This window comes from Passer domesticus, chromosome 6, assembly GCF_036417665.1.
Source record: "Passer domesticus isolate bPasDom1 chromosome 6, bPasDom1.hap1, whole genome shotgun sequence".
Lineage (NCBI taxonomy): Eukaryota > Metazoa > Chordata > Aves > Passeriformes > Passeridae > Passer > Passer domesticus.
In genome coordinates this window covers 43,985,294-44,010,435 of record NC_087479.1, presented here as the reverse complement: position 1 = coordinate 44,010,435, position 25,142 = coordinate 43,985,294, and the positions used below count along the sequence as shown (strand labels likewise).

General features: G+C 39.8%; 1 long non-coding RNA gene across 3 annotated transcripts in view; it reads left to right on the top strand.

Moving 5' to 3' along the window:
• LOC135303342 (uncharacterized) overlaps positions 1-25,142 on the top strand; it is a 49,187-nt gene that overhangs the window by 17,754 nt on the left and 6,291 nt on the right. Inside the window, exon 2 of one of the 3 annotated variants that reach the window (XR_010364811.1) lies at positions 23,788-23,891. The exons of the other annotated variants lie outside the window; for them this stretch is intronic. This is a non-coding gene — a long non-coding RNA (uncharacterized LOC135303342). The remainder of the gene's footprint in view (positions 1-23,787; positions 23,892-25,142) is intronic. 3 annotated transcript variants of the gene reach the window in all.

Sequence of the window (25,142 nt, the reverse complement as noted above, 5' to 3'; positions counted from 1 at the left end):
CTTTCTCTTCTTCCCAGTCCCCTTGAGCTTTTATCTTGTTTTCAAAATTTTCCCTTGAAACTTCCAGCTCATGAGTAATAGGGAAACATGTATAAAAACAACACTTACTGTGAAAATACCTGCTCGGAGATAGCTGCATAATGTCAAACACATCAACAAGTCATTAGCACCCTAACCTTCTGATGCATGGTCTGACATCAGCGATGCCTGCAATCAGGCTGGCAGAGGCTGCTGTTCTGGCTGGTCCTGCTTTTTCAAATTCCTCTTTGCATATTCACTGCCAACTGCACAAAACTGATACGCCTTTTTGATGAAACAAAGGAAATATTATTGGACAAACTGCTGATAACAATATGCTGTTATTTGCATATCTAAATGCTGGCTAGTGAGTAAGCACTCTAGGTCTGGGAATGGGTGGGTTTCTGTTAGAATGACTGAGACTCTGTACCTCTGCTTCAGTGAATAAAACTCGCCAAGTGTCCTCCCATTGTCTGTACACAGAAAGGTAGGAGCCACTCTTTCCAGTCCTCAGAAACCTTCGCCCCTCACTAGATACAGGAAAATCAGTAAATTTTTACTCTAATGTGATTTTTTTCTTGATGAATACATTGATAGTTTTCATCCCAGAAAGTCACATGAAATGTTCGCGGAGGTATTTAACCATGATACCCAAAACTGTGATCCCACTTGAGGGCAATTTATTGATTTTCCTAACAAAAATGTATTATCATTTTCCAAGCCCTGGACAATGAATATGATGAGATCATTTGCGCCTCAGTCTGAATGTTTTACCTCTTTAATTGGGATGTGGTTCCAATGTTTTCCCACTCTTCTTTTCATCGCTACCTACCTACTTACCTTACTTGACTTTTACAGTTCTGCTCCTCCACAATTTCAGTGATAGACATCAATGTCCCCTCCAGTTCCTCTTGTACCCCCAACATTTGATCTATTTTGGTAAACAAGATGATAAAGGTGCTCTCTTGCACATTGTGCCAGGTACACCATGCCTCATGGTGCAGGGCAGGGGCTTTATCCACCTACTGCTTATTTATTCCCTCCGACTGAAGTATGCACTTGGGAGCTAGCATGGATAGAACAGCTCCACGTACCCACCCTTTGAAGGGAAAATCCCAGGTGAAAATCAAAATGAAACAAACCCTTTATGACCTATGGACCTGTTTCTTGTAGAACAGGTGTTTCCGACACTGGAAATTCAGGTGCTTTTTGCACTGCTCCAGGCTCTGGAGGTGGTCCAAAGCTGCTCTTGGAAGACCCTGGTGAGACAGGTGTATTTTGCATGCCATAAGCCATAGAGTCACTAGTCCACAGTCTCTCTGAACTCCATAATTTCCTGAAAAAAGGGATCTTCCTTCCAAGTCCTTTGATGGATGAAGACCTTTGTCAAGATACTACAGCTTTCCATCCGCAGAAGGGATTAATTTGGAAAATGCCAGTAGTGAGGCCTCACACTGGCAAAAACTCTTCTGCCCTGCATTTAGCTGAGCAGCAGGTGCTCCCTGTGCACAGACAAGGGAACACGAGTTCCTCTGTCACACCCATGCCGTGCCTGAGCTGTGGGACTGGGACATGGGGAGGATAATCAGGGGGTAGCCTGTACCTGGCTGTGTAGCCTTCACCCTGGTGTGAATTTGTACGTGTGTAGCACTGTCTGTAATAAGATTCAAGGGATCAAAATCTCCCTGACTCCCAGGCTGTATGCGCCTGCTTCACCACCAGGAAAGCTGACCAAGTAGTGATATTGTTCAGGATTCTGGGATAGTGGGAGTTGTGCTTATGGCTGAAAATTCAAAGCTGTGAAGATGATACCCTGTGGGACTTTTTAGGAAGCACAGGAAGCAAGAAAGAAAAGGAAAAATAAAGAATGAGGCCAATGGACCTTCTCCCTTATGTTTTTAGTTCATGCAACATCCAGATTTTTCAACTCTTGTGTTCACTGGAAGAGCCCTTGTGGAAAAATGGGAGCTGGGTTGTGTTAGGAGTTCTGCACAGTAGACTCATCCACGGTGAATCTGTGGGAGGATTCCTGCCCCGTCTTACAAAGCTACTCATCTTCCCATGTTCTCTTCAGCACTTTTTCTTTCCAAATGGTCAGGGCAGTTTGGAAAAGTTGGTATGGGAGTACTTTAATAAATAATCCCACAAAGCAGTGAAGGATGTTGATGGACAGGTCTGTTTAATAGTGCCATTTTAAAGAATTCTCCTCTCTGCTGTAACCCAAAACAAGCCATTTTCATTGTGTCCCTGCAGGATCTCCTCTGCTGGGGCTGTGGGAACAGCTGGAATCTGAGTTTTCAGAGCTCTGCAGAAGGGACTCCTACACAGAGCAGTGTAGCTTCTGCGGGTAGGGTGGGGTGTGACATATCTGACCTGGTCTGCAGGCAGGATTGGGTAGGTGATGATGCCCTCTAGTGACTTCCTAAAGAGAAAATGGGATGGAGCAAATAATGAGGGAATGTTTTTGAGCTGGTAAAAGACCTATGCTGATAAAGAATTCAGGGCCCCTGTCTTTATTTTTCTGTCTGACTGAATGCAATTATTGTATTTATTGCCAGCAGCATGTTAAGTGGTTCCAACATAACAAGGCCTTTGTGAAATATTTGGCTTGGTACAGTTTAACTCTTGAGCCTTTTTGTTAAGAAATTCTGCTCAACTCTAATAGAATTTGTATAAAATAAAATAACACAGTTACACTATTCCTCTTTAAATAAGGAGAGAACTTTTTATAATACAAGGCTATGTTTTCATACAAACCTTATTAGTCACACTATGTCTGTTTTCTTGCCATGGGAAATTCAGATTAAAAAAATATAAAAACTGGATTTATTCTCTGCACTCATTTAGTGGTCCTTACTTAACTTTTTGGGATGTCTCCACAATTTCCTTATTTTTTCCCAGCTGAGTAAAATGGAATTTGAATGAGATGTTTTATAAGAACAATGTGAGTTATGTGGGCAGTGCTTTCTGAATGCAGATGAGTCAGTTGTAAGGAGTGTAAGAATGGTGGATACAGAAGGTTGACAACCAGCACGTTTGTATTCAAAGTGCTCTGATCCACTCACCCCCTTTGTTATGCCCTCAGTTTTTCATGAACTGATCCTTTCTGCAGAAGTGCTCTTGTTTGCTCCCACGCTCTCGTGTCTGTGCAGCTTTTCTTGTTTCCCTCGTGGCAGAATGTCACAGAAGAGCCTCTTCTGTGAGATCTATCACATATGCATGTACTGCTTTAATTCTTGAATTACAATCAGAGTTTTGCTATATCATTTCCTTGGAAAGAGACCTCTTCTGTGTGTGTATATGTGCATCTTGCCTTATTACTGAAAATATGTCAATGCTAAATAAAAAACTCCAAATCAACTCGCATCCAAAAACTCCAGTAGTTTCCCTTGTTGTTTCACCATGGTTGTTCATGGCTTTGTTTAGCCTCAGTCCGAGGTGAAGGAGTAGGATAATGAGGAGGGGAAAATATATCCTCTTTGTACTTGGCAAAGGAGTCACTATCCTGCCCCTTCTGTGCCTCTTATTTGTTCCCAGAATGCCTGAATACGACCAAACACATAATAAGCAGATTCTGTACCTTGTACCAAGTCTGCATCCTCTTTGTTTGCTTTACCCCTTGTATATTCAAATACTAATCTTCAAATGCATTTTCCAATCCTGCATCCTGCAGGATCTCCAGGATGAGGGGAGGGCTGTCCTCCTGCTCTGTGGATTCCACCCAGCCCAGCATGGCCCTCAGCCCTCCCTGTGACCTCTAGACCAGCACTGTACCAGTGGGTGGTGTTGAGTTTGCACGGGCTGCATGAGAAGCCTGCAGGAAAAATGAGGACCAGGTAGTATTGGTGAGGTGAAAAGGGATGCAAAAAAGGGAGGGGACACTTAGAACAGAGGTGATAAACTGAAAAATGTAGGCAAACCAAAATGATGTGTTTGATTTCCAATTCAACCAGGGTTTTTGTGTCTCAATGCTCCCAAAGCTTGGGAAGCAGAAGTGCCATGTTTGTGAGAGTAACAAGGGCAATAAAGGAGGAGAGAAATACACAAAGAAAAGTGTGTTGAAAATGGGTAGATAAAACCCAGCTACGTGTCACAACATGCCCCAGCCTTTTATCTTTGCTGTCACTTGCCAAGTGACCATCTGAAATAATCAGAGGGTATTAATTAGATTAGCCACAAGAATTCAGTAGGTGGAAAAGTGGGACAATCTGCTTACATTACACATGTCAGCACGTATGACTTCTGTGCTAATTCAAGGTGTCTGTTTTGACAGTTCTTTCAAACTGACAGGAAAGTGCTTTGGATGGAAAGAGATGTACTTAATCTTTATTTCACTACTTACAGATCTCAATTAAAACAGGGTAAAAAGGGTGTTAGACCATGTACTAATAGGCCCTGTGTGAAAAGGGCATTATACCTACAGAACCTCCCATCTGAGAGGATAAAGTGAGATGTGAAACAGATGGGAGGTGCCTCTATTTGTTTTAGGAGATTTTAGGAGTCCTCAAGTAAGACTGTCAATTATCGAGGTTAATCTTATTCTTTGATCACACTCTTTTTTTCATATAGCTATGTCCTTTTTTAATATACACAAATGCTTAAAAAACTGAAAGCCCTACCTTCTCTGCACTATTATAATTCAAATTGTTTTCTTAGTAACGTTTTGTGCACAGGTTGTTTTTATATATAGATGTTTTTGAAAACCTGAGTGAGTTTGTGCAGTACTGGAGGAGAAGAAAGCAAGCCTGTGCAGGTGAATTTGTAAGAGCAGGTCTCTTTAGGACATGTGATGTGCAAGCTTAGAACTGTATGACATGGTCTTTACTGGTTGTTCTGTCTGCACTTGTGGGCATCCTTTCAGCTATCACTCTGCCTGATTCCCTCCTATGGAAGGGTGCTCTTTAAGGATGTGCCTGGCCATCATCAGAGTTCAATTTCAATTTATTTGCTGTTTTTCCACATTAACAGTTAGTACAGATGGTGCAGGTGCAGGATGTTACAATTGTGTGCCTACATAGGGTGAGGAAGAATATCTTCTTCCTCAGGAGAAAACCAAGGTTTTCTCCTTGTCAGGAAGGGTGATGGCAAAGCAAAAGGACTTTCCTAGATATACATTATTTATTGGAGCAGGGATTGATAACAGAACTGGAGAATGCCTCACTGCTATGTCCCTTTAGTTTAGCAGGGGAAAAAAATGTAGAATGAATTAGTAAATTACTTCTATTAGGAGTTGTTGGGGGAGGTTTTACTCATTTACTTTATCCCAGTATAAGAACTTATCATGGACCTGGAAAATTTATTTCTGAGTTTTACAGTCCCTATGTGTTGATGTATTGGGGTTTTTGGTTTTTTTTTAGTATCAAGTAGTAATCTCTGAAACCGTGGTTTTTAAAGTACCTCTGTGCATGAACTCAAACCACAGGACTTCCAAATTTATACTTTTCTTCATGCTGTATCTGAAAAAGCAGAATAGATAAAAGAAATGTATCACATTTTCAAGGGAATCAACACTTCAGAATGGATGGCTCTTACATTTAAGCAAGTTGTTCTTTGCCTATTGTTGGTATATCACAGCCAGACTGACAGGAATAGGTCTCTGCAGGTAGAACTGAGAGCAGGGTTTGGCTGCAAAGCTGGGATGACTGGGAAGGGTACACAGGAGGGCAAGAACCTGTGCTGTAATTGCATAACTGACAGTTGAAAAAAGACCGCTTTCAATTATAAACTAAAAAGTGCACAAGAAACACTGAGATAGAGATTCTTTTAATCCTCCACTTTCAGTCACATGATGGGACAGGACCACACTTCGAGGCAATCTGATTTTCTTCCTATAGATTTAGGATTCTTCCACAATTCCCTAATTGCTGTGGAATGTTGGTAATAACAAGTAGGGCATTATCACTACATCTGGATTGTACAGCACTAGAATAGTTTGCATTTCTTTAGTCTCATTTACCATGGGGAATTTAGATGTAACCTGACTGGTGAACCTACATGATTAATATTCCTCTTTTCAGGCATGCAGAAATTGAGATGAACTGTGCTGTTTTTTTTTTTTTTCCTCCATGCTGTACAGACTAGAAAAGCCTGAGACTGGAACATATCCTTAAAGGGTTAATTGCCTTAACCCCTAAAATATATCTGCAGCTTGCACAAAAATCTTCATTCTCAGCTTCAGGGTCTTGGGCATACTCCAAAGAAATTCACAGAGGAACTTCTTTAATGGTTCTTAACTTCTGTGTTCTTCTGTGCTCTTTAACACAGAATAGATTTTCTCAGGCTTTCAATATAGATTGCATTTCTAAGAAACACATTAAAAATGTATTAGTACTGAGAACATACATAATCTCCTATTCCTGAGACCTGCTTTGTGAATAGTTATTTGAGTGGTCAGATCACAGTTCTAACACTCCTTCTAGGGTCTATTTCTATAGCACAGAGAATTCATGTACTTAGCTGCTGGTTTTGACTGGGCTGTAAGACAGCAAAAGATTTGAACCAAGGCTTACTTGAACTAAATAAAAAATTTAATGCTTTTAAAATCCACACAGATTATTTCTAAATACCACTTCATTTTGAGCAAAATGTAGTATATCTTTTCAGTAGAGAGTGGATCTTTACTTTCTCAGAATTGACATCTGAGAAACCACTTGGCACTTCTGCTCCTCTGGCAGATGAGATTTACCATTTAAGTGAAAGTGTGTCATGCTGACTACTTTAAATGCTTCATTATTAAGGTCTCCTTTTTTTTTCCCTTTTTTTTTCTCTCAGAGAAACACATGTAGTATAACAGAGTGGTTTGGATGGTGACTGCGAAGAACTGAACGTATTAAAGACAAGGATCGTGTGTGTGTGCTGGGTTTGGCTGGGATAGAGTTAATTTTCTTCAGAGTAGCCAGCATAGGGCCATGTTTGGATCTGTGCTGGAAGCACTGTTGATAGCACAGGGGCTGGAGCAGCTGTGAGGGGTTCAGTGTCTGGCTGGGGTTGAATCACAACACTGTGGGTTGAACTCTCTCTGTGAAGTGCCCTTAAACTGTTAAAGTGCAAGTCACGAGCAGCAAAATGAAAGTCTCTCCCTTCCATGCAAATGTGAAAACAACTAGATACCCTGTGTTGATAGATGGAGGAAAAAATTACATAATTTTTGGGTTTTCTGTTTCCCAGCAGCACAGTTAGCAGTATGCCCAATAGCTCACTATACATCATGCCCCCAAAAGTGTAAAATCAGAGTCACAAAGGAGTAGTTTTTGTCTGATTGGTGAGACCTGGTGAGAGCTCAGGACCCTGGAGGTATGGATATTTTGTATTTCCTTCTCCCGTCATTGTTATTCTGAAGGATGTGTGCCGATATTGCCCAACCCATTGCCCACGATCTCTCAGCCATCTGATGATCCCTGCTAGCCTTGACCAGACTGGAATGATTGTTCAGCCATTTATCTGTGGGAGATAGCACTAGTCCAAGTTCTTGGCCACAACCCCTCAGTTTCCAGGCTAGTGCATGTAGGCAAGATGAACCTATCACAGCTGTGGTTTAATGGGTAGAAACAATTAAGTAATTATAAATCAATGAGCTCTGTAACTCTGGCATTATAATAATTACATTTTAAAAGGCACTACTTAGTTACAATTCAGGAATTATTTACAGGCAATAATTAAGGTCAAACTGACTTCCTCCTGTTACATGGAGTATTTGTATGAGCAGCATGTCAAACTATAAATAATTAAAGGCAAACCTAATTGCCTTGTGTACTGAAGTGTGTCATTATCCTAGAGATTATGCTCTTGTGTCTATCACTGGTTATGTTTTAAAGATAAAATATGTCTTTTTAAAATAAAAATGCAAATTGTCTTAATATGTTACTTTTTGGTTAGAATGGTATAATTTCCTTCAGGGTTTTCTTACTCAACCCACAGGAAAGGGAATAAAGTAACAGGAAAAAGAGTGTGGCATATTCCATGTATGAAGCAATCCTATGAAGAAAGAATAGATGAGAAAAATTAGTGCAATCATTTTACAGGATTATTCCCCACAGTATATTTCCCAGTGCTTTGTCTGGTCTAGTTTGCAAAGATGCAAATGATGTTGGTTTTATTGCTTCCCTTAGGGGAGATTATTCCAGTCTAATAACACTCACAGTTAGGAAATTTTACTGATGTTCAAACTGTTTTTCTTTACCTGACTTTACCCCCATTGCTCCTAGTCATAAATTCCCACAGGCAATTCAGGATAGCTCCTCTCCTTCCTGGGTGTTCTGAGCCAAACAACACACAAGTATTTCTTTTAATCTTCCACTGCAGTCTATCTACATGGTGGACGCTGCAGCCTTGGAGATCCTCCAGGCTTGGAGGCAGCCGCTGGTCCCTGCCCTGTGGCAGTGCCTGGACACACCTGTGAGCAGAGATGGCCATTCCTGAAATGCTTATCCAGCTCAGGGTCCTCGTGGCACCCACTGACCCATCAAGCACTCCCTTGCAAATGCAATTTTTTTTCCAGTTAGAAGAAAAGTCACCTCCAAGGCTGGTAACCTCAAGGAAAGGTGAATCCATAGGATCAGCACACAGTCATAACTGTGGGGAGGGATCCCAGGAGGTCTCTGCTCTGACCTCCATCACAGAGAAGGGCAAACTATGAAAGCAGACCATGTTGTAGAAGGTTTGCCCAGATGTGTCTCAAAAGCCCTCAAAACCACACGTTCCCTAGCCTTTCTCAGTGATCTGTTTAGACACTCAATTTTGTCATTGACATATTTTTTCCCTTGCACACAGCCAGAAATTAATCTTGTGCTTGGTAGTCTCCTAGGATTCATTTTATATTTTAGCAGAGACAGCAGTCAAAAATTGTCTTGTGAGCTTTGAAAGGTAGAACAGACTTGTCCAGTTTTGGGTCAGCAGGATGTTTTCAAGTTACCTTCCCTCTTTCTTTCCAGTCCACTGACAATTTGTTTAGATGTTAAACCTGGGAGAAAAAAAAAAAAGTCTTTGCAGTAACATTTAATAAAGCATACTTAAAATTGTGTGTTAAAACACTTTGAATTTAGTCTTATAATTTTAAGAGTGATTTCATAAAATATTGATAAGTTTCTAATAAAATACTTCACATTACGTGACCATGGTTGTCACACTGTGCAGTGTGTCTGCAGTATTTGTATGGAGAGTGGAATTTTCTACCGGGAATACGCTTCTTTCATATCATGATATCGACATCAGATGCCCTTGGTGACATCTCCTAAAGGAATTTTCATTTAGAGCCTGGTGTACAACAGAGTTTTTCACCAATCTGCTATCCCTGCTCAGTGCTCCTCTGCTTTCTCTGCATTCCTATTGCTGAACAGGAACTCAGCCTTTTCCTGCTCCCTCTCGCCAGTGCAAATCTCCTCTTTTTAATCTCCATTGGCACTGGGTAATTAAGTCACTTACTGGTTCCCTTCCCTGAAATATATTGCTGCACCTCAGAGTTCTGGCAGACTTGATTATCGCCTGGGAATTGTGCTCCTCCCAGATGGATGTGTCACCGATAAAGGGATAATACCTATCCTTTTTACAACTGCAAGTGTGGTGCACATTTATTTGAACTTATTTTTTTAGCTAACAACCTCTAGTTCTTGCAGTCCTTCAGAGACCCCTACCTCTTGCTCTCCTCTGCCACTTCCAGATGCCATATTTATTGAAGTGGGATTATCTGTTCCATAGGCTCAGTATTTCAGCTAAAGTCTTACAGACACTGAGAATAATAGTTCATGTGTCTGTCAGGCTGTGCTCTGCTTCACACATCCAAGAGTGATGTCAGTCTCTCATTTTTTTGGTTGTGGCTGCATAATCTCTACTCAAGTGCAGCCTGGGCTTTGGTAGATTCCCTGCCTCCATGTACTTAAAATTATTTTTGAATGGTCATTTTGAGTTGAACACATCTGTGTAAGTGTAGCATCTGCCACCTGACCCATTTTTAAGTTCTAATCTGTTTTTCCTCCAGTTTCTTGATTATTCAGTTTTCTTATTGATAACTACAGCAGTCACCTCTGTTTTCTGAGGCTCTTCTCCATATTTTATTCTGAGTTAAGGGTTTTAGTAAAATATATAGTGGCCCATACACCAACAGAATAATTTGACTAAAATATAAAAACCACAGTGTTGTAGTGGGGAAAATAGGCATTAGTTTAGGAACAGATATATCTGTAAAGGGAACAAGATAGAATGCCTGCTTTATAAATTATTGCAAGGGAAAAATTATGTCTTTATGATAAAAGGTTTCCAAAACTCAAGGATGACGTATTTCATACAAAGGCTGCCTAGGAAACCATTTCAAAAATAACAAAATGAAAGAGTTATGTTCTAAAGCAAATGTGTTTATTTTTCATTTAACAAAATATCGGGTTGACAATAAGATTCTTTTGTGGAGATGTACAGATACGCATAGAATCCAAAATAATAACTTAGGGATACTGGAATAGCCTTTAGCAAAAATATTTCAAAGGGGACAGGATTTTCAAAAACTTGGCTTTGTCTTAAGAACCAAATCAACTCACCATGTTCTTAAAGACTTGTGGCACACATGGCTTTGAGCACTTCTGAAAATTTGCCTATGGAGGTGGATGCTGAGCACTTGAAAAAATTATCCTTGAGCTCTTTGGAAAATCTGGCTACATTTTAGACAAATGCCTGTTCTGTGATCTCTTGCCCTTTGATATACCAAGGCTTCTCGTTGCTATTTGATGAACTGCATGCTGACAGATATTTATTAGTTTTTAGCTGACTTTATAAAAATAAGGGAGGAGGGGAATCCTGGATTTTGTAGAGATGTGACTGAACTATAGAGGGAAAATAAAGCAGCCAGCCAAGCAATCAGTGGAATTTCTCAGTCTCTTGAGATGACCCAGAGTGTACAGCCCAACTGCAGGCCTGGAGAGCCTTTCTCACACTCCAGTCTTTAGTTGCATAGAGCTTTCAAGGTTTTATTAATGTTACTGAGAAATGTTTGCATAGCCTTTTCCACCAGCAAAGGGTAAGAAAATAGAGCAAAATTTTGTGCTTATGCAGAGAATGGTCAGACAGTTTGGGAAGTATTTTGCAGGTAGGTACCATAATTAATCCCATTGCAGAAAAAGTTTTTTTTCTGATAAAAGAAACAATAAGAGCATGTGTAGTGGGATATATCCAAATATATTTCACAAAAAGCTGATTTTAAGTATCACTTACAATGGCTGTATTAATCTAATTTAGTGTCTCAGGCGTTTATTATGGTTTCTGGGTTACATTTGTGTTTTTCAGGTATACATTTTGACACAACACATCATGCCTATTTTCCATCCTGATAGTGCAAATGTTAACCTGGGCATTCTTTTCCATACCCTCTGAAGAGTATCTAAAGTAAATGTACAGGATACACATTCCTGTGTATTTAACTGACAATTAAAATTTTGAGGCTTCCCTGCATATCTGAACATATATTGGACAAAATGTAATCTGGTGCAAATTCAGATTGGATCAGCAGGGATGTCTTGGCTGGCCTGGAAGTGTCCTAGGTGAAACTGTAAGGTACCTGCTGTGTTACACTCTCAACTGTTGCATAAGCAGAGGCTGATTCCTGGATGAACACTGCTGAATTCTTTTTCATCCATGTATCTTGAAATGGGCCATTTTTTTGAACATATGCCTCTCTTGCTGTACTCACAGATGTTAAATTTACAAGAGTAGTAATTATTTACAGGACTAGGTGGTTAACTTGCTCTTGTTTCAACTACCAGTGCTATCCTGACTAATCAGTATTTAATTCTGCATTCCACCTCTCTATTGACCTTTGAAAATACTTTTTGCTATCTATCAGATAATAGTATACAGTAGGAATTATTTTAGATCTTATGTGGATGATTAATTCTCTGCTTTTCAACATGGTGAGAAGGGTAGGCTTCTTCAATACATTTCTCAAAATCACATTAAAGTAGTTTCTGAGCAATGGAAGTGGCAGAACGGTGCCATGGGTGCAGTGATCCAAGCTACATGATAGAAGACAACATTAATACTTTGTTTTTAGAAGTTGTTTGCTTATTCCCCATAGTCTCTTTTCAAATATTATCTGAGAGATGCTTAACTATAGCAGCAAGGTAAAGATATGATTGCATAATAGATATGGTTTAGGATGAGTTTTAATCTGTACTGAATCTTCTCACTAAATAATGAATGATATGTAGCTGATGGAAGAGATACAAGAGAGAAAGAGCAGCTGGTGTTTTGACTGATTCTATGATATTGTAATTATGTTTCTAAATCTGTGCCAGGTGCTTTAACAATTCTAGCAAGGATTTATTTTATGTGGATGTAAATAAATAAAGATTGTGGTTAATTTTCCTGTTTCCTGAAATAAGACTTTATAAGTGTCAGTGGAAACAATGAGATTGAGGCCTAGAAAAAATAGGAGAGTAGATTATTGGAACTGTGCAGCAAAAGTAATGGGGTGCTTGAGAGGCTGACTGAGTAGAGAGGGGTGATTTAGAGAAGATTTAGCAGGTTATTTCAGTCCACCAAAGGGTCTGTATTTGTCTCAGTAAGCACATGAAAGCTCAGCAGTGACCAAATTTAGGGCATGAGCATGAAAATGACTGGAGTTAACATGGGCACATATTGCATGGGTAAGTAATTTATCAATTGAAAAAATGCCTTGCAGATTGATGACAGAAGCTAAGCAGCAGGGAATACAGGGGGCAAAATCAAAACAAACAGATTAGATGTAATTAAAGAGCAAGGGAGAAGAGATTTGCACACAAATTTTTTGACTCACCTGCTTGAAAGCTTGACCGGCACCATCTTCATTATTTACTGAACTACACCAGTACAGGGAACCACAGCAACAAATCTGCTCTGGGTTTAAGAGGTGCTTAAGGGCCAATGGCTGAGTGAAAGTTCCTGCCAGGCAGCAGAGAGAGGCTCCTGCCAGGGGTGAGGAGTTAATGAATGCACAGCCAAGCCTGGAGCAGCATCCAGGGACCCCAGAGCACTGGTGTGAGCGGGGCACAGAGGGCAAGAGAGGATTTGCAGCTGACAACAGCACACATGTCAGTCTGAGGAGATCTTAATTATTATATTCTTAAGGGTTTAACTTGATTTGAATTTAGATATATATTTTAATGCAACATAAGTCAGATAGCACTGGGAATAAAATGTCATTACTTACTCCCAAATAAGTGTATTTAACATTGGTTGTCTCCACTGAAAGCATAGAAGTAAATTGGAAAGAAACAATCTTGTTCAATCTGCTGTGAAATATGGTCATATTTTCTATTTCACTAAATGTTGGGTTTTTTCAGTTGCCTTTTTTTTTGTTTTGTTTAAAATATCCTCTAAAACTATACGAGATTATAACAAATCTCATAATATTGCATTTAAGTCTCTTTGACAATGTTTATTGTGCAATTTGCATTTCAACATACAGTTATGCTCTCTGGACTTGAGCCCTACTGGAACATGATCAACCTCAGGATAAACAACAAAGAGAGGATATAATTATGTATACTCACAGGAGATGAAAATTAAAACTGTTTTTCAGTTTATAGATGTCAAATGGGCTTGAGTCAATTAGAAAAATCATCTTTCACTGTATGTTATAGCAGTTAATTTTAAAGTGAGGGATGGTCACCTGTGCAACTTCTTAAGCAGTTGTGTTTCTTTCAGTGATATGCAAAAGTATTAAATCTTTTCCCTGCTGCAGTCCCTAGCAGCAGAAACCAGTCCTCGCCAAAATCCATAAAACCTTATGCCTTATCCTCCTCTAAATCCCTCCTCAAAACCTTTTTCTGCTGTGATGCTCATGAGCCACTCCCATCAGTCAGGCAAGTAGTGAGCTGTAGTGAAGTCTGTTTGCTTTGCAACTGTAAAGCAGACTTTCCAATCCACTCCCACCTTGTTCATCTCTTTCATCCGTTGCTTTTATCCTGTCTGATAAGAACCCTGTTAGATCTGTGATGCAGGAACTCTTTCTTATTGTTGTTTACAAAATACCTAATTAAATGGAATCCTTTCATTTGGGGTTTCTAGGTGCAACTATAATATAAACAGTAAATAGTAACTTTGTGAGATTATCATTAACCCAAAAGTCTCAAAATAAGACCTCATTAGTAGGTGATGTGCAGTGCACTGGGGTGCCACAACAGAATCTCAGCACCAGACAAATCCTGCCCACTAACATGGAGGAATGTTAATAGCTTTGTGGAACTGTGCATGTGTAAGGCTGTGCAGCGTGCTCTCAAAACACCACCCAGACTCGGGAGATAGAACAAAAAGTATTTCCAGTGTAAGGTATTTTGCAGTACACAGCAAAGTATTCTGTACATGCTTAGGTCTGTTTTATTGGTTTTCTGGTTGACCACCTGTGCCCCAAGAGCTTCCCACAGTAACAGAGCTTAGGAATAAAGAGTAACCTGAGATTGCTCACACTGGGACCATAACAACCTATCTTGTCCTGCTGTGAAAAGTACTCCATCCCAGAAGGTAAACCTTACAGGTGAAAGTGCTGGGTCATTTCTGTGTGACTGGCTTTTAGCGTGTCAACATGGCTGTGATATTGATAATTAAGACAAAACTGGCAATGAAAATGAATACCCAGGGCATCACTAAGCCAGGAGGAGAACACTATGTCTTTTGAGAAGTCTGTGTAACTGGTCATACCTGTTCTAAAATGAGTACATTCTTTGAAAAGCATTAAAGGAAACTGACCTTACCTTAGTGCCTAATCATAATAAATGACAGACTGAGTTAATTATTACTTGGCAATTCTTTATTTAAACTTTGTACTAAGATTCATTTGCAGTATATTCTTTCATGCAGAACATAAAAGATGTAATTGTGTGCAGAGTGGGAGTGGCGTTTCCCTAGGTCAAGTAAGGAATAATTCCTTTATATATTTGCCCTGTATGAAAAACGCATGCAAGCTGTACATGAGTATCCCAGTTTATGGAACTGCTTCTAGTAATTGTTTGCACAAATTGAGGACAGTCACTTTCCTAATGTTTGGGTGTCACTCTTCTTCTTAGATTGGTAGAAAGGAGCAAGATATTGATGTATTTGTACAGCGCAGCAGAAACTGGGTGAACCCTTCAACACCCAGTCTTCATCCTTGCCCACTGCATGTATCAGTATTTCTGAATTAGCTGGCCTGATCTCTCCATGCCACAGTCTTGTAGGACCTGGTAAAATGTCAGGGCCCAGACTTTGCTCCCAGGGCATTGATCAGCCATCCCCAGGAATAAAACAAAATAATTTTTGCTGAACCCTTATACTCAGTGGACTGAAGCTGGCCTTCTGCCTTAAGAAACCTGTTACAGACACTGTCTCACTGGATCACTTTTCTGACCCAAAAGAGGTGTGTAGCTTTTGTGTGTGTCCCACATGTGTAGTTGTTGCACCAAGAAATTTTTGTGAATTAACAGAGGTATAGGACATGTGGGATGAGATGTAAGTAAACAAAAGCAGAAGTCATGTTGGAAAACATAAATGTAATCTTCTGAAAATAATGCAGCATCATGAGAAAGGGGGAATACTAACAAATACTCTAGGGTTTTCTTCTGCAAAGCAGGATTCTTTTTATTTAATCATCCTCTTGACCCACCCCAGCTCTCCCACACTCCAAATAACAAGTTTCACCTCCCCCCCACCCCCCCCAAATAAAAACTAAAAACCAACCCTTTAAAAACTGCTGAACCTGACTTTCCTGGACAACCATCAGGTTTCCACCAAAATCAATAGGATCCTGTTGAGACTGAGCAAATTCAGTGCCAAACTTAGAAATAGTTCTCAGCCAGGCATGAAAGACCTCTTCCAGCACATTGCTCCTCAAAACTCCTACCTTTTCTCCCATCTTTGAGTGTTCTTCCTACAGCTTTGAGCTCAAAGCCCTTGGCCATTCCCTGCCTTGGGAACTGGTGGCAAGCTGGTAGCATCTCCCTGGGCTTGTTTTTAGCACAGCATGAAGCTTGCCATGCATGAGGAAGGGTGAATGATCTGAGTCAACATCAACACAAAGGTTAAGAGTGAAAGTCAAACCCAATCATTTCAGTCATGGCTGGCTGATGTTTGTTAGTAGTATCTGGGCTGGGACAGGTGAGTTAGAGAACACCAACAAAAGCCTAAACTCCATTCAATTTTTGAGGTTTCCATAGAGAGGGAAAAGGAAGAAAAGTAATTGCCTTTGCTGCAGGGGATCAGGAGTGGTGGTGTTAGCTGCACTACACACACAGAAATAAACTGTGAAAGTCATCTCTGGACATCCTGTGGGAGAGTGGAACCACAAAGCTGCTAACAGACACTTTAATTAGTGCTAAAGTTACTAGCCCTCAGGGCAACTTCTTTTAGTAGCCTTTCTCTGCAAGTACTTTGGGTTCTCCTACTCAGCTCTCTGGGAGCCTCTGCACTGTGGAGCTCTCATCTCAGAAGGGTCCAAGATGTGTGGCTATATCACAGAGGGATGCAACCAATTACAGAGGAAGGAAACTTGTTTTTCCAGTGTGGGGAAAATGGATGGTGTGCCACAGAGTGCTCATTGTTTCATCACAGAGCCACTGCTTTTTCAGTTATCAGATACTTTTATAAAGTAAATGCTTTTCCAAGCTCTACTATTTTTCTGCCCTTTAGATACTCTTGTTCTATGTTCTTCACCCTATATTTTTCCTAATGCTTTCTTCATGTGTTTCTTAATGTCCCTTTGGCATTTAAAGTCTATGTCCAAGTTGACTTTTTCAATAGGCTTCCTTTTTCCTTCTTTCTTTTTTTTCATTTACTCTCTCTTCCATATTCCTCTCCCTTTCACCCAGTATTGAATTTATTTATTAACTGCACTTAAACAGCCTCAGTTGACCACAACTGACCTTCTACCACGAGGGCATATTATACTGGTCACAATCTACAGAGCATAGCAGAAAGGAATTTTATCCTCTTTTCACAGATAAGGAAAACGTGGCTCTGGCCAGTCAGTGTCTTGACCTAACCCATGACAGGAAACCAGATGCTTTTTGGGGCTGAGATCTTTAGGATACGATAGAATAGAATGGAATTTTATATTTCAGCTACAGTGTTCATCTAGTCTAGCTGCTTGACTACTTTCAGGGGTGACCAGAAGTTAAAACCTGTTATTAGGGAAAGTGCCTATATTATTAGGGAAAGTCCCAAATGCCTCTGAAATACTGACAGGTTTGGGGCACTGACCAACTCTTTAGAAAGCCTGTTCCAGTATTTGACCACCCTCTCAGTAAAGAAATGCTTTGCACTGTCAAAGGGTTCGTCTCTCCTGACACAGCTTTGAACCTGTCCCATCTGTCCTGTCACTCAATACCAAAGAGAACAGATCAGCACCTGCCTCTCACTTCCCCTTCTTAAGAAGCTGCGAAGACCAAGGAGGCCACAGCTCAGCTTCCTTTTCTCCCCACTGGAAAAAGCCAAAGACTTAGTCTCCTTGCTATCAGACATTCCTTCCTTTTCATCAACTTTTTTTGCCCTCCTCTGGATACATTCAAGTACTTTCACATCCTTCTTAAATTGTGGGGCCCAGAACTGCCCACAGTGAGCAAAGTGAGGTTGCACCAAACCTGAATACAGTGTATTGATCACCTCTTTTGACCATCTGGGGATGCTTTTTGATGCAACCCAGGATGGAATTTGACCTCTGGGCTGTCAGAGCACACTGCTGACTTCTGCTGAGCTGCTTCCAACCAGCAGTCCCAGATCCCTGCTGCTCTCCAGCCATTCCTCTCCCAATTTGTATTCATGACCACCATTCCTCAATCCCAGGTGCAGAATCCAGCATTTGTACTTGATAAATCTCATCCCATTAACAGTAGCCTAATGCTCCAATCTATCCAGATCCCTCTTGTCCTTTGAGCCAGTCAACAGCATCTCCCAGTTTGGTGGTGTCAGCAAACCTGCTAAGGATGCATTCGACTCCTGCATCAAGACCATTGACACAAATATGGAGCAAGACTGATCCCTGAGGAATGCTGCTGCTGAATTGCTGCCAGGCAGATGAAACCCCATTCACTACAACCCTCTGGCTTTTAGACAGATCTTGTCCCAGCACACTGTGTACTCACCCCACAGCTGGACAACTTGTCCAGAAGGATACTGTGAGGGATGGCATCAAAAGCCTTAGGAAAATCCAGAAAACCCAGAGTGTTCATGAGTCCCACTGATACAAGGCTATCAGTCTTTTTTTTTTTAAACCACACCCTCTATGTACACTTTTTTTTTTCTCTTGTACTTTTCCAGAGCGAGCAGTACTCACCCCTGGCCACTTTGCTGAGTGGATACATTTCTAGCCATTCAGTAGCAATGATCTCAGGTTACAGGATGTTTCATCAAATACAGAACACCTGTATTGCATAACGCAAGCAAGTTGAACTGTACACCCATCTTGAAATAACACTAGACACACAAGTTAATTGCATAGTTGCTGTGGAAAAAAAACCTCCACTAAAATTAATTATTTGGTGGTAACTATTTTGTGACTCTATCAGCAATGGCAATAACTTGCATGTTTAACTTAAGATAACATGTTCAGTGCTTGCTATTTTCCAGTAATCGTGTAACTGACTGGTATTCAAACATTTTAAAGTTACATTTTGGAAGAATGCTTGCACAAAAAATCCCAAGCTAACACAGCAAGAAAATGTTACTCCCATAACCTCTCTAAACATTACTGACAACTCTTACCATAGCTTATTAAAAAACAAATAGAGAAAAAATAGAGTGAGTACCCTTGAGTACCCTTGTTTAATTTTACCCTTGTACTGCTGTAGGGCAATGTGGAAAGGTGCTCAACTAGGAGAAAAGGAGGAAGAGAAGAGGTACTTGATTGACATGTATAAATGAAGATCAAACAGTCTTTTTGGTTTTGTTGTCCTCTTGTGTGGCAAATGATTTGGTTGAGGACAGGTTTTTTGAGTTACATGGTGAAATTAGTGCTCTATCTCATTTACAAAGCAAAAGGACTATCGTCCTTTTACTCTGGGTGACATTAACACTCCAAACCTCAACTTCTAATTCTGAGAGCAAGATAGAATCAGCTTCATTTAAAGGGAGTGGAAATGAAATATCCAACAGATCTAATAATTAGATTTGAAGTTTCTAACGTGGAAATGAATATTTGGCTGATAAGAGAGAAAATTTGATCTTTAGGCTCTCTAAAAATTAAAGGAAGAACCATTTTTTTCAATTCTTTCAAAAGAAGATTTCAATGAAGAGGTTTTCTCAATGGATTTTAGCATTTATGGCAGCATGCTAACAGAAAGAGCCATATCCAGTCTACCATTAAAATACAGTAGGGTATGAATAAGAGGTTGTTTATTCAAATCCTCTGTGTATGTCTCTATTCCAAGAAAAAAAACCACAAAACTTATCTGTATTAAACCACTTCTTTTAGAATAGAAGACTTCACCAGCTACAGTGATGCTGTTACACAGGTATAACAAACTCCCTTCCTTTCATACCACACAAAGGGGCTTCTGCTTTTATTTCAGGTGAAGTTAACCCCTTTCTAGTCAGAAGAACGCAGCATTTAACACTGTAACATGACTACATTCACAAAGGCACTATGTGTCTCTGTTACTGCATTGTCTCGAAAGTGCATTTACTAATTTTTACATGTCAGCAGTTGAATTGGGCCTGGTATCTTTTTTCTGGGTGTCTGAATGATTGGGATCCAGTGTCTTGAGTGCTAATATAACACAGAGATCTTGCAGGAATAGTATCTACTAGAAGTTCACAGCAGCTGTTTTTCTGTCTGTATTTTGTTAAGATGCTTCATTATTAATGGAAATTCTAAGGGAGTTGTTATCCCATATTAACACATAACAAGAGATTTCAATCTGTTATTGAGTCATAATAGCTACTGGCACAGTGTTTTTTTGAGTAGTAACTGGTTGGAGAGCAACTTCTGGACATGTTCCTGCAGCAACACCCACTCTTCTAGGGAAAAGGATTATCAATGCAAATTACAGGGGTGTGTTTATTAAAGGTTACTAATTTGAAAAATGAAAAATTTGCTGAGATGAATGATTGGACCAAAGGAAGATTATAAGAAACATGGAAAGCAAAAGAGGTTTTTGTTAAAAGGGTGGCCTGGAATCTGTAATTGCTCATTTCTTTAGATTTATTCCAAAGTGCTTATTCAAACCTCCATTTCAAGATCAAGGACTTTTCTCAATCTTCTTAAGTATTTGTATTTGAGATATCAAATTCATAGGCTCTTTTCCTTGTCATCTAAATTTCTTCTGGAATTGTGTACAATAATCAAAAGCCTTGAACAACCAAGCACATACATCAAACTCAAACCCTTTCAGGAGCCAAAATCTTGATGTCTTTGGAGGGTGTGAGCACATCTGGGTCAGGCTCTGAATGAAATGGTTTTTTGTAACTGACATAGAAAAGAAGCTTTTACAATTCCATTTTATGTAAATGACACATTCAAAAATCTCCAGTAGAGAGTACACTGTGATTCCTTCTGCTGCTGGAGGGTCTTCATTTCTGCATCTCCCATGACAAAAGCTTTGCTGAGTGACAGTACTTTAGCTTCCTTCTGCTTACTCATCTTCCTCAAGCTAAAAAAAAAGAAAAAACAAACCCACAAGTAGGCCAGAGAGTCAAGCATCTATCTATAAACTAAACAAAGAATAAAATTATAAAATTCAAGACTCCCCTGTCCCATGTAAATGACCTGTTGGTTGCTTGAGGTTTCATAGGTGCCCACTGCTATCTCTTTCTGAGCCAGTGAATGATTTCACAGCATTTTCAGCCAAAAGGAACAAGAGTACTTCCACCAAATTTAGAAAAACTAAAGTTTTAGCTCTGCTCCTGAGATGGAAGAAACTTAGTTGTACCTCCTAATTACAAAAGGGTACCAGGTTTTCATAACTCTGAATTACTGCCTTGGATACGACTTGATGGAACTGGTACTTCCTTCTCCTCAGGAAAAAAAAATTCCCTGGTTATATTTTATTCAAAGACAGTGCTTAGTCATCCACCTTTAGGAATGGATTCTAGGTTGAGATTTCTCAAATTGGAGGAGGCTGCTATTCCGCTCAGTTCAGTCTAACACCCAGATATGGCTCAAGATTAAAGACCTGCTGCTGCTCCATTGTGTGCTACTGGTTCCTTATTTTACTTCACATACAGCTTGCATTTTAAAAATGTAAATTTTCTTCTGTTGTTGAATACAAAATTTTTACAAGGCAGTTCATGACAGGTATCAGAAACCTACCTCCTTTTTTTGGACAGCACTGTCAAGCTATAAATGCTTGAAAGATGCATGAGGAAGAACAAAACAGTTACAGAGCTTAGGTGAATCACAGAAGAGTCAAACACCTGATATTACTTCTCTGAACAGGAATTGATTTGTACCCAACTTGGAAATCACACCTTTCTCTTTGTGCTGGTTTTGGCTGGGATAAAGATAATTTTCTTCATGGTCCTTGGTGTGGGCCTGTGTTTTGGATTTGTGCTGGAAACACTGTTGGTAATAGATGATGGCTGTTTTTTGTTATTGCTCAGCACTGTTACACGGAACTGAGACCTCCTTGTCCCACCCCACCAGTGAGGAGGCTGGGGGTGCACAAGGGGGAGGACACAGCCCAGACAGCTGACCCCAGAGGACTGAAGACATGTCCCACACCACGTGGTGTCATGTTCAGCATATAAATCTGGGCAAAGAAAGAGGACGAGGGATATGTTCAGAGGGATGGCATTTTGCTTCTCAAGTCACTGTTCTGTGTGATGGAGTCCTGCTTTCCAGGGGATAGCTCAACACTGCCCATGGGAAGTGGTGAGCTAATGCCTAGGTTTGCTTTGCTTGTGCATGTGGCTTTTGCTTTACCTATTGGACTGTCTTTATCTGAATGCTTGAATTGTCTTTTTTCCCCCTCCTGATTCTCTTACCCAGCTCACCAGGGATCATTAAGCAAGTGGCTGTGTGGGGCTTAGTCTGGGATTAAACCACAACAGGAACTTAGAGTTCTTTTAAGAAGTCAAGCGTTGAAGTTGTAGTTTGGAGAAGGTTGTTGTGATTTTATACTGCTCCTGTGCCATTGGAGCTGAATTCACTAAATGTTTTAGGTAATCCCATGAGCTTGTTTGGGTTATGGAAGCTAATTCCCAAGGACATCTGCAAATCCTGAGGAAGTGTTGTATCTCCTGCTCCTGAAATCACTGTCTGTGCTCAGCCCCTCAAGGAGGGTGTGCAAGAGTTCCCCAAGGAAATCTTCAGTTGTTTACGTTACTCTTTATCCTGGTGAAATTGTCTCTGGCCTGATCTTAGACTTTTTAATGTTTTAGGCTTTCTAGTCAAGGTAAAAGGCACAGAAAATGGTGACAATTTTCTCTATAGATGGAATTAATCCATCTAATTATTTAGTTATGTACAAAAGTACATTTTCAGTGCAGAGGTGCAAGGTATAAAAATAAAATTTGTGAAACTATCCTGACTTTAACCTCTCCTGGATAACAGCATTTTAGTGATCCCTGCTATATTACTTGGATTTTCTGGGGTTTTAACACTAATTACTTATGGCTTTTAGCATGCCCCTTCCTGTTCATCTGCACTCTATTCCTCTGTTCGGAAATCTTGAGCTCATGTTGAAATTTTTTTATCATGTATGAATATTCTGTATTCCTTCTTTCATACTGAAGCAGTTCTCATGTGTGGGCACTTTTTCTATGAAGAATATTTTGTAAAACTGTTCTCTGTGTTGTTAGGATCAATTCTGGATATGGTATGAGGGAAAAAAAATCAGAGACTGGTAAAGATGGGTAAAGCAGACTGGAACCCTGCAGAGCTTTGGAGGATTTCTGGAAGTGCAGCTGTGAATGGCCTATCATTAATAACAAAGGAAATAAGCAAAGCAGTTTTGGGATTTTTTTTTCCTCCCCCATAGATTAGGCCTTCTGATAAATTTCTTCACATTGATTTCTGCATTGATTTCCAAATGCACAGAAAGATGATAAGGGAAAGCTCATGTCTTGCATAATGCTGCTGTATGGCATAATGCCACAATTTTGGTCTCAGTGTTTCAGCTTGGGAACCTCTATCAAGTTAAACGCTGGCTATATTTTATGGAGAGAAATTAAATATAGCTGGGGTGACTGTCTTCAGTCCGTTGTCTCCCTATGGGAACAGGTTGCACTCTATTGTCATTTCAGTGTCTTTGGTAATTCATTTTGTGCAATGTGAGTTTCGAGTTACACGGAGGGTTACACTCAGGTTACACTTATTGTCTACTCAATCAGCCTTTGTTCTCTTCTGGTTTCAATGGAATTAGTTCCTAATTTTCAGTATTGGATAGTTTTGCTTTTACCTTTTCAAAAACTCAGTAGGAATCAGTGCTGTACGAACTACTTAAAATGTCTAGACTTTCTTTTTCATATATAGCAGTCTTCCTTACTGAGGAAGTTTCAAACATGACCATACATATTAATGTAGGTTAGTATACAACTCTTATATTAATAATATTGAAGTACTCAGGCTACTAGAGCTGTGCTGTTTTAAATATAGTTATAGTAAATCATGGTACAACTTTCTAGTGGAGTGGAATTGTTTTATTAGTGTTTAAACTGAAATGGAGAGTGATCACCATGCTATTTGTTTAACTGTTCTTATCTGCTAATGTAGCTACCACTGCTACTAGATGCTTTTTATTTAGGTGTCTGAGACCTTAATTATATTCTCTCTTCTTGCCTTTTCTACAATTAAATAATCTGTTATCATAATGTCTGTTCTTTCCTCTTGTGCTATGGCTGGAGGCTTGATAGCCTGAGCTGTCCCTGAAATGCTACAATGGGTTCTCCTCCCTCCGCTGCTTTTCAGAAACAGCAGCTGCCCTCTTGCTACACCTACACATCTCTTTGTATCCTTTGTATCCCCATTTGTTCTAACCACGGCAAGCAAGCATGACAGGAGCCTTGGGATTTTTTTGTCTTTTTTTTTTTTTTCCTGGCAATTGGTTTTCTGGGTTTAAATAACTTACTTATCCAAGCAGAGTTAAAAACAAAAACAAAAACAAAACAAAAAAAAACCCAAAAAAACCCAAACAAACAACCAACAACAACAAAAAAACAAACCCAAAAAACCCCAAACAAACAAAAAAAAAACCCCGAAAAACCAACCTTTCAGGTACTACTACAGCACTCTAGCCGTAAGCCTCTAAGCATGTTTACCTGGAGGAAGTACCAGGTGGCAAGCGTGACAAATTTTTTATTTGACAGTGAGATTCTCCAAATAAAACTTCAGTCATGTACCTGAATTTAAAATGGAAATCAGGAACCTCCAGCCCTAAGTATTAATCTGTTCAGAAACAGCACTGGTAGGTGCCTTGATTTTTCATTGCTAATGTACTTTCTTTTCAGGTCCTTCTCCATAGGTGAACTCCTATGTGGACACTTTTTATTTATATAGAAGTTGAAAAAAGTAACTGCATTAAGAAATCTCATAGGTTTTGCCTATGTTTTTATAGCTGTAGTCCTGAACCCCTGTTTCTGTGGTGCATGCAATATTTCTGAAGTTATCACAACCTGAAGGGGAGGGCATAAAATAAAATGATGACCCAAGAAGATGCTGCAGCTTGATTTTGAACATGTGACAGAAATTCATAAAAGGAATAGTTTTTTTATTGTATTAATTAAGTTGCAGGGACTGTTAAGTTAAACTTAAAATAACCCTTTTAAAAGTTGTTGAGGATAATGAATTACCCAGGAGGAGTTAGAGCCTGCTGCTGCCAACTAAAGTGCTTGGAGACTTGAGATAGAAGTGAACGATAAGAAGCAGCTTTCATGCATTCAAATAAATTACATGTTGGGCTTGGCTTAATCCTGGCAGCAGAATGATCTCAGGGGTTTTCCCTACATTATCTTGGTCTATGATTATGCAAATATCCTTTTAATGTAGCGACTCCTTAACAGGAAATTAGTCTCATACTTGCTCATATGCTCTTGCAATCAACAGACACTTGCTTGCAAAATCCTAGTGTGTCTGAGATACAAAAGACACATTAACTGTTTTAAGTACCAAAATTTTGCAAACAGACAATAACAGGACATGCCCGGATATGTCAGGGATGTAGCAGATGAATCAGGAACGAGATGTTTGCTAACACAAAAAT